Raw genomic sequence first — 9819 nt, forward strand, 5'->3', positions numbered from 1 at the left:
GGCCGTCTGTTGTAATTGGAGATATTTCACAGAAAAGTCTACATCAAGCTGTGATTCAGCATATCAATCCCTCTTGATTAATCTATTTGAACTGCTATGTGATCAATATCAAAATAATAAGCAAACATCTTCAAAAATCTAATGTTTTGTCATCCAAATTTGTAAAATATTATAATTGATAATTTCAACTAAAAGGCTTCGTAGTAAAACCCATCCGGCATCTAATCTTCCTTTATGCATTCATTTATCCGTTCTTGCTCAACTAGGAGTCAAGCCAAACGTTGTGGATTTGCGTGGGCTTTTAGGTAGGCTGGTGGTATTTTACCAAAACCTGGCAACTAAATCAGCCGGAGAATGGCCAAAGTGTCCCCAGCATTCACAGTAAATCATAGGAGGCGTATCCAACAACGCCCCAATGTCGCAACTACCGGACGATCGCTGCAAAGCTAACCGGAAGTGACTACCTCGGTGAGGTAATCCGGTTCATTTCCGGTCTTCTATTGTCCATCGGTTCACACGTCCAAGGTTGCCAAGTCTTTTCCTTCTCTTGTCTTTCAGAAGCAAGAACAAATGCAAGACCAGCTGACTATTATATTCCATTTGCTTAGGGTGAGTCCTCATTAAATTGTCGGTGAAGGTGGTTTTTTTTTAAATAATGTGATATTATTATAATAGCATAAAGTTGGAATGATGCCCGAAACTTTTCTTTTATATAAGGATAGTGAAATTGAAAAACAATGCAAATACTTAAATAATAAGTTAATGCTGACTATAAAAAGTGGCTAACGCTGTATAGGCCTACTGCCAAAACTACGTAGTTCTTTAGAGTGACCAGTAAATACCACACGCTACAACAAAATCCTTTCATGTAGTCTACTATTAACATGTATTACAATATAGTTCCAAACACTTTTATATCCCTATTTATGTAGGTTAGTTAAAGAAAGGGGGAAAAGAAAGGGAAGAAAGTCTAGTACACTGTATATGCCTTAATTTCGGCGTCCAGTTACTAAAACATCAATTGGGTATATTGTATAGGTAGTCAGGGCAGCATGCCTACTTTAATAATAGTGTTCTCTCCATTTCCTTTCGCTTTGTCAAATGCACACAATTCAATACTTCACAAAATATTCATGCCACGAAGGGGATATTGCTGGTCAATAATTAGCAGATGGCATGCATGTAGCTAGTCGTCAGCTAACACAACAATGCCGGTGTCCTGCGAGGTAGAAGACAATAGCCGTGGGAGGTCCTGCAATTTGTCTTGTGTGACCTTGTCAGATCTGTGCACGCTCTGCACCCAGACCTGGCATTGAGCAGTTTAAACAACTGTGGGAACATTTCCGTCCTTCTTCTCAAATTCCGGGTTGAAAACAACTCATGCGCATCTAAAGTATATCGTCATAGACCGACCAAATCTGGTTTATTTCCTTTTCCTCACCAACATTGATTAACAGCGTAAAAGCATCAATATCTGCCCTTATATTTGGAAATCAGGCAATAAAAGCTAGTTTTACTTTAATTAAAGATAAAATAGGTACCCTTGTATGCCGTTTCAATTTGTTTTTAGTTAGCCTAAGTCTAATGGAAGTTTGACATCCAACAGTGACTGAGTCGGTGTTACTCGAGAGCGGATACTGCAGGAACAGAAGAAGGTGGTTAGGCTCGGCCCTGGGTAGCGGGACAGCAGGTCCTGGACCAAACCAGTAGGTCAAGATTCCTCAGACATGAGCGTTAAATCACCTACTCCTGACGTCACCTTGATTCTGGTGCACGCGACACGAACAGGTCAAACTTTGTCTGGGCACCTGCGCTTTCATCAGAGAAGATTCCTTTCGTTTTTCTGTTAAAATAATTAACAATGGTCAGAAACATCATAATTCATCAAAACATCCCAATCTGCCAGGTCACTGTTCAGATACTTTTCAGACAGTAAATTTCAAAATACCTTATGGCTCAAGTTTATGTTCGCAAAAAAGGCCGATGTTTACTTCATATCAACATGACTAGGATTGTGTATAAAGGATTACTTGATCACCTCGTTTTATTCTGAATATCACCTTCTTATTTCAATAGTGTTCTATTGTTTTTCCCGCCCAGTAAATAGATTTTTTATAACAATATTTAGAGTATGTCTATCTGACCACAGGAGATAGCGAGAATTAAATTTGCATGTAACCTTAGCAAACCCCGTTACGTGACACGTGGTGTTGGGTATTCTTTCATACCTTACCTGTAATAATTAATATCTATGAATTTACGTACAAAATACTAAACATGGTAATGATTGATAAATTTTAAATAAATTCTACTAAATAAAAATACATATACAAATACAAAGAGGCCGTTCGTGCTCTTTATAATTTGACAGCTCATGAGCATTTTAATCGTGCATGAGGAAATAAGTTCATCAGTTAAAAATTATTATTGAACTAAAATGTCTTAAAAGAATAACGAAGAAATAAAAATGCATATAATAATAATGAAATCCATATCAATACAATTTAGTTATTACAAAAAGTTATGTTCTTTTTCATCGCAACTTGTACATGGGAGATCCTATCTATGTATAATAATGGGGGCCCGACCAATTATGTTGTCCCACCAAAGCTGTCTACGATTCTGGTCCAGATACTTAATTCTGTTGTGAAAGGAAGAACACATAAAATTACTGTGATTCTAAGTGCACATTGATCCCTCTTTTGGCTTGCTGGTGTAAATTTTGATTGTAACCTTATAAGAACAATATTAAACATCATTCACCTTTAAGACCTTAATCGTAGAATTATGGACCATTTCTTGTCAGATTCCAGACGCTTCATTAGGAGGAGGGTGAATTGGAGATAAACCCAACATACATATTAAATCAACCCTTTCCACCATGGGTATGTTGGGTGTGTTGTAATAATAGGCCTACTCTTACAAAATCATTTAAATTTTATCGATATTTTTTAGGTTATCCAGAATAAAACCTCAAACTGATTTATATCTTATCGATTAAATATTCAAAAAGTATATACTTTACTAAAAAAATAAAAAGTGTTTGGATGCATGTTAATCACTTAATTAAAATTACTCTTCCCATATCGCTACGATCGAAAATGGGGTGTAAAAGTGCACGAGGTTCTTATGGAGAAACAGAATGTCGTTTAACTACAGTAGGCTCTTACGTTATTGTTCTGGTATAGTATAGTGTAATCATGAGACATTCGAAACGTAAAATTATATAGTAAGTCGGTTCAAAAAGTGATTTCACTTCAAAGCAACTTTGACAATGCTTTTCCGGATGACTTCTCAACACGCAATTTGTTTTGATCACATGCTCTCTATATCATATGAACTTATTTTAATGCAGATAACACAAAGATATGTGTAATAATATTTGATAGTTTAGTTGTATATATTAGGAAATAATATAATAGGTGTAACGCGTCTGCTCTACAGTTACGATACATGACTCAATTTAATTCTTCCTAAAATGACTGCGGCAAGAAGAGAATAGCTGAAAGATCGCATAGAAATTGGCAACGTTTATTAAACGCGTACTAACAGTTACCTAATTGTTTATTGAACCAATGCCGCGCTCATCCGCACCGCTTGTCTCCTACATTTCTGCAAACATAAATCTTGTAAAACAATTAAATTAAGTCGTCCACATAGATAACTATTCCTACATTGTGAATCTTAAGTTTAGTTCCAGACAGACGTAGACTCACATTTCAGGAGTCAAGTCAGTGACAGCGTCAGATTTCAGACAGTGCACTAAGCGGAAGGTGAAATAAAGCTGAACTCAACATTCTCATTAAACCAATCCTTCCCACCATACCTACGGTATTCCTAAGTTGTTAATACAAATATTTAAAACAGCACAGAGCCAAAGATACTTCCTTGCGGAACACCATACTTTGATTGAGGTGTACTCGTAAGTTCTAAAGCATTCTACTTAACATTTATGGTCTTAGAAATGTTGACCATGTCAATCAATCTACATAAAACCGCTAAAATACATCCAATAAAGCACATCTTTAAGTTACAAGTGGCTTGTTAAGTTCACAAGGTTTTGCTGTCTGGTACACCCCCTTATTTGAAGAACATGCTACAGGCTCATTCGGAGATTATAGAACGTTGCACACACGACAGGACAACGTGCTAGAGATACCCAAGGTTAAACTCGAGGTGGGGAGAAATACTCTTTCTTATTTTGCTCCTCAGATTTACAATGGAATCTTACAGCATTTTAAAACCCTCAGCTATGCCGCTTTTTAAAATAAACTTAGCCTACATTTGGAGCATGATTATTTTAATACAATACATATATATGCGGAATATATATGTACATTCCGTATGACGAGGTTTTTTTTAAAAAAACGACTGTACGTTGAAAAACGCTTCAAAATAAAAACGTTATTTATTTCTTTATGTCATAGTTGAGCAGTAATATCATTATTTTCTTAGTAATCAATATAAGCTCTTGTGGTTCAGATATATTTTATTTGTCTTAAAATTTAAATAGCAACTACAGTATTACAAGCATTACCAAATTGTGCACTCAGTATTGTTTTTATTTCGATTGATAAATAGATAAAAAAGTATAATGAGTAGTAAAAAATAAACTACCATTATTTTCAAGACAAACGATTTTTATGTAAATACTCGTCTATGTGTGTTAAAGAAATATTCTGAAGCCATATTGTGAAGAATGTCTGAAGGTGGGGACTGTTTATGCCGTATCCTGTGCTGGTAATGAGTATTACAGTGATTACACAAATGAACGGTGCTGCTATTCTTGTCAATGAGTCAGTGATGGTGTATTACGAACCAACTAACCACCGCAGCAATAGCAGACTGTGATACTACACCACTACACCAAAGGACGTCCTTCCCAAGGTCGCCTACAACACTACTGGCTAACTCTTATATAATCTACATATGTCACGTTGCATAACTTAGTGTCGCCTCACCGTGTTGTTGTAAATAAAAACAAACTTTAGTGTTATGTGAGTCCAATAAATTCTTTAATAGTCGTTCAACTTTGTAATACATATTAAAATTGGAATATGTGTGTAATTTGAGGTATTTTTTCACATACTTTAGTAATATATTATTTTCATTTTGAAGGGGCATCTTCCTACGCCAATGCTACAGCAAAGGTCTTAAGTTTATTAGGTTTAAATTAGTCACACAACTATTCTTAAACATGAAAAAAGTATGTTTTAAAACTTTATTAGGCTGTTCCCTATATTCAAACTATCCGATAAAAATAATTTAGTTCCATTAGAAATTTCTAAGTTGACCACCATTTTGAAAAATGGTTAACCGCCTTTTTTGATATTGTAAATTCCTATTTTTTGTTTAGACAAATACCGCATATACAGTATTTTATATATTTTTTATTAAAATATTTTGGAAACCCTAAAATTCAAAACATCCGGTGATTGGGGACAGAAATTATGTTTATCTAGCATTTACGAGTATATCAAGTCGAGACACCATAATAACATAACATAATAACGGATATAACAATCGGATTAAAGCCAATAGTATGATAATAATTACGATTTTATTAATTTGTATAACTCACACTAGGCTACCATTTCCGTGTGTTTCACCACCACCACCACCACCACCACCACGTATAAGCGTAGAGTATTTGCATGTATAGTGTGAAATTAGTAAATTGGGACTACTGTACACTATATATTTTTACCTCATTGACAACTCAAACAGATATCATTTTATGGAGTTAGAAATATCAATACAACTGTTATTAAGCTCAGATTGTCTCGAGTACTCTAACAACGTCACAGTTCGTGGTCAGTTGCTGTGAGCCCTCAGGCGACATACCTCGGGACGACGAGGGGAGGAGTGCCAGCTAGAGGTGTAGGCAGTCAAGGCTCCTGGGCCGAGGGCGGCCGCCGAGGCCGAGCCGTTCATTCAGCCCCGTAATGACGTTGTGTTTATGAATGGGTGTCTCAACTCCACTGTGTGAATGGAACAACATACTCCCAATGTTTTGAACTCAGTTTGACAAATCTTACTGAGCGTCTGGGCAATCGTTCTTGGAGCGGAAATACGATATCACTTTGTCGTATTCTTCATTTTGTTCTATAATTGAAATCATAGAGAGGTCCACAACAAACACGTTTTTAATACAGACATAAATATTCATCAAATACTACCATTTAGTTGTTGCAAAGGGGTAGATTTCGAGAAATGATGCATGTATGAACAATGAGTAAATACAAATAAATTTGATACCATGTAACATTACTTTTTAGAGACAATACATTTCAAAGACTGGAATTAGTTGTTCACAGTAAGTTAGTCAATGGTGCCCGAACTAAGTCCCGTGAGCCAAACCTGCCCCTTGCGATGTTTCAAGTTTCAGCCTGCTCGCGGCCTGTCACGAAAATTTAACTATCGGTTACAGGTTCTCTCACAAATTACTCCACCAAACTCCACCATTCACGGTTATCGCAAAATAACCGGATCAAGCAACGCCGAGCGTGGCTGCTGCTTGGATGGGTGGCCGCTGAGCGATCCTGTCCTTTCAAACAGCCCGCCTGCCCGGCCATTAATGGTGGTTCGGAAATCGCCTTTAAGCTGTTGGTCTCCAGGTTAAGTGTTAGAGTGGTCTTCTTAGCCCTAACTTCGCCTGGTCAAATATGACTACTTTACTTTACGTAATTTCTCCATTTGATTTTTTTTAATGAGAACAAGGAATATCATATAAAATATAGCCATAAGTGTACCGCTTGTCTGTCTATTTGTGTTGTTAACGAAAAATGTTTGAAAGTGATTTAAGATTAATTAAATTATTAACAATGAGCAAGAAATTTCAGCTGCTAAATCCAAAATGAGCTGATTATTAATTAGCAGTTACATTACATTATTATTCGATTAAGTTATTATAGAGTATTTAAAGTTAGGGATGGCACTCAGTGAACCCTTGACAACCCCGTTATTATTTGTCGTAAGGAAATACATTTTATATTAAAATGATATAAAATTGACCCATTTTTCACTATTTTTCAAAACATTTGCCGCTTTTGAGCTATTACAGTATGAAGATGTTGTACATACACCATTTTAAAACTGAGATATTTTTCTAAAACTGTTAACAGGCCTTATTTAGAATAAGCATTTTATAAAGTTAAGAATTTCATACATTTATTCATATTAAATATATATTTTCTTGCTAAAACACAAGCAGACAGGCAGACGGCATACTACGCAAGATAGGACTATACTTCACATGACGTTTCTTACTTGTTTTGACATAACAAATGAAATAGTGCAGTTTGAGTAATTTATAGATAGCCCTGTAAAATTAAATATTAAAGTATAGTGTATATTTGCTTATATATTGGTCGCAGGTAACTGCTTATGCGTATAAAAACGTAGACCTTGTTGGAAATCAGTTTCTCGCGCTATTATTAACAAGAAATTGGTTCACCGCGACATGGTGAGAAATTTGACCTGCAGCCACAGGATCATGGACTGAATTCCATCTAACTGTTGATGATTAATGATAGTAAGATGATAAGTTTATGATTGTTCAAATAGTCTAATGCAATAAGCACGACTGGGATACTTATTTATGTTTTTCAAACGTTCAGTATAACAGAGAAACACAAAACGATGATAAACCAATACGCTAGACCGCTAGATGGCATGGCTATTGGCGTCTACGGCCGATGTAGTGTAGGCTATACGATCCAGTCTTTTGTCGGTCAATATTCGGTTAATCTCACAAAATATATTTTAAATTAAAGATTTAGTCTTATCTACAGTTGTGAATTTTGGCCATAACATTAAACATCTCCGAAAACAACTTTTTCAAATTTACTATATTGTAAGGAATAAAAGAAGGGTTAAGTGGATTAAGTTGGTAAGCAAAATTTTTCTGAAAAATGAGGTCGCTTCATGGGTGAAGGCTATAAGTGATAATTATTTGGGACAATGGTTGCTAAGGTCCTAAATGCAATAAAGTCAAAGATACAGATCATATCAGATTACAGAAGTAAAACGAAACCGTGCTCTTTATACTTACTCAATATTTTATGCTAGGGATTGTATAAAATTACACAGTGATATGAACGATAATGTTAATGGAAAATTAAAATGATCAGGCCTCGCAGGAAAACTATATTTCAATGCACTCTCTGTTTTCAGCTAATAAGAATCAAGAATGCAGGTCAACCACAACATTATTCATGCATATGTTGTACCACGCATTATTCAAACAATATATACGCTGATTTCATAGACTTCGTACATATTGAAATAATTTATTTGGGAAATAAAAGTCTGAAACGAAAATATTGCAGACTTAATTCGCACATACTCATTAAGGGGACCCGGACAGTCCTATTACGCTAATGTTAAATTGTGTAATTTTTTTGGATCACTTTCTTCAAAATCTATTAGAGATATCCAAATTAAAATTTTTACCACACATTCTTTGACATTATTAGTACACTTTAACACAGGGATTTTAAAAAAATACCCATTTGTTTTTCAAATATATATTTTTTTATATGCTGCTAATTTTTTTACTTAAAATTTCACATATAATAATTTTATAAAATAATAACTGATGTGCTAATTAACAAATCCTCCTGTTAAAGTGTTCAAATAATAGCCTAGAATATGTGGTAAAAATTTCAGTTTGATATCTCAAATGGTTTTTGAAAAAAGTGTTCCACAATGTAAAAAAATGCAACTTTCGGGAATCGCGATTTAAAGTAATGCGTACTATTTTCAATGTTATAAAAAACAGATTTTACTTACAAATTGTGTTTAAAAACAGGCCAGCCCCATAACTTGGATTGTCCTGGGTCTTATTCCTTGTCCTCCAGCTTCCTTTTAGATTGCCTCTTGGTCTGTCTTGCCCTTTTCTTTAATTCAGCAAAGCGCGCATTGAATTTCGAAGCCTCTCAGTGTCTAGTAATTTCATTGTAGAAACAGTGTTTTTTGCCAATAGAAATGCCCAATTTCTGTAGGACCTTACATTTAGTAATCTGTCCGATATTAAAAGTTGAAACGGCTTCATAAACTCCAAAATGTAAGGTCTTTATACCCACAAATCCAGTTTTTGGGAGGCGAGCCCATATCACACTATTTACACTTTCGTTAGGGTTTTGGGTCTTTTTGTGTAAACACTTTTTCAATAGATCAGGATCTGACAGGCTCCTAAACACTGGCCTAATAAACTCCATAATAACTGAGGGGATATTATTTTTAAGTTTGTATGTCTCACCAGTTACAAGAGACCGTTGATACTTGCACCAACTTTCAGCGCCTTTTGGGCAAAGACCGTGTTGAGGATTTTCATCACTGGATGACTTGTGATAAAATAAAGCCCATATTCCTTGCTTCATCTCTCAACTGTATTGCTCCTTCTTATGGCTTGGCCATAATAGGCCTGGAGCTGGTCTATAGCACTTGATGAAAGGCGGTTTTTTTACCATTCAGTGGTTTACCATCAGCAAGTTTTATGGACTTATTATCGGACTTTAGTTTTTGCGTAGCCTAGTACCCATCCGCTTTTGTATGTGTCCAATACATTCTAATTTGTCTATTAGGACATCTGCTCCATAAGGCATCATCTCCTTTACTGATTGGAAGCCCTTTGAGTCTCCGTCACCGAGGTACTTAGTATACCGAACATTATAAGCACTAACGGATTGATTGAAAATTTCTCTGGCCCCATGTACTTCCATCCCTCCGCTTGCTCCATGGTAATTAGCTTTACATGAATCTAGATGTTGTTGGGTTAGTCTTTTTGGGCATGTACAATGTTTTGACATAATGGAA

The sequence above is a fragment of the Homalodisca vitripennis genome, unplaced genomic scaffold (genome assembly GCF_021130785.1).
Source record: "Homalodisca vitripennis isolate AUS2020 unplaced genomic scaffold, UT_GWSS_2.1 ScUCBcl_3950;HRSCAF=9793, whole genome shotgun sequence".
NCBI lineage: Eukaryota > Metazoa > Arthropoda > Insecta > Hemiptera > Cicadellidae > Homalodisca > Homalodisca vitripennis.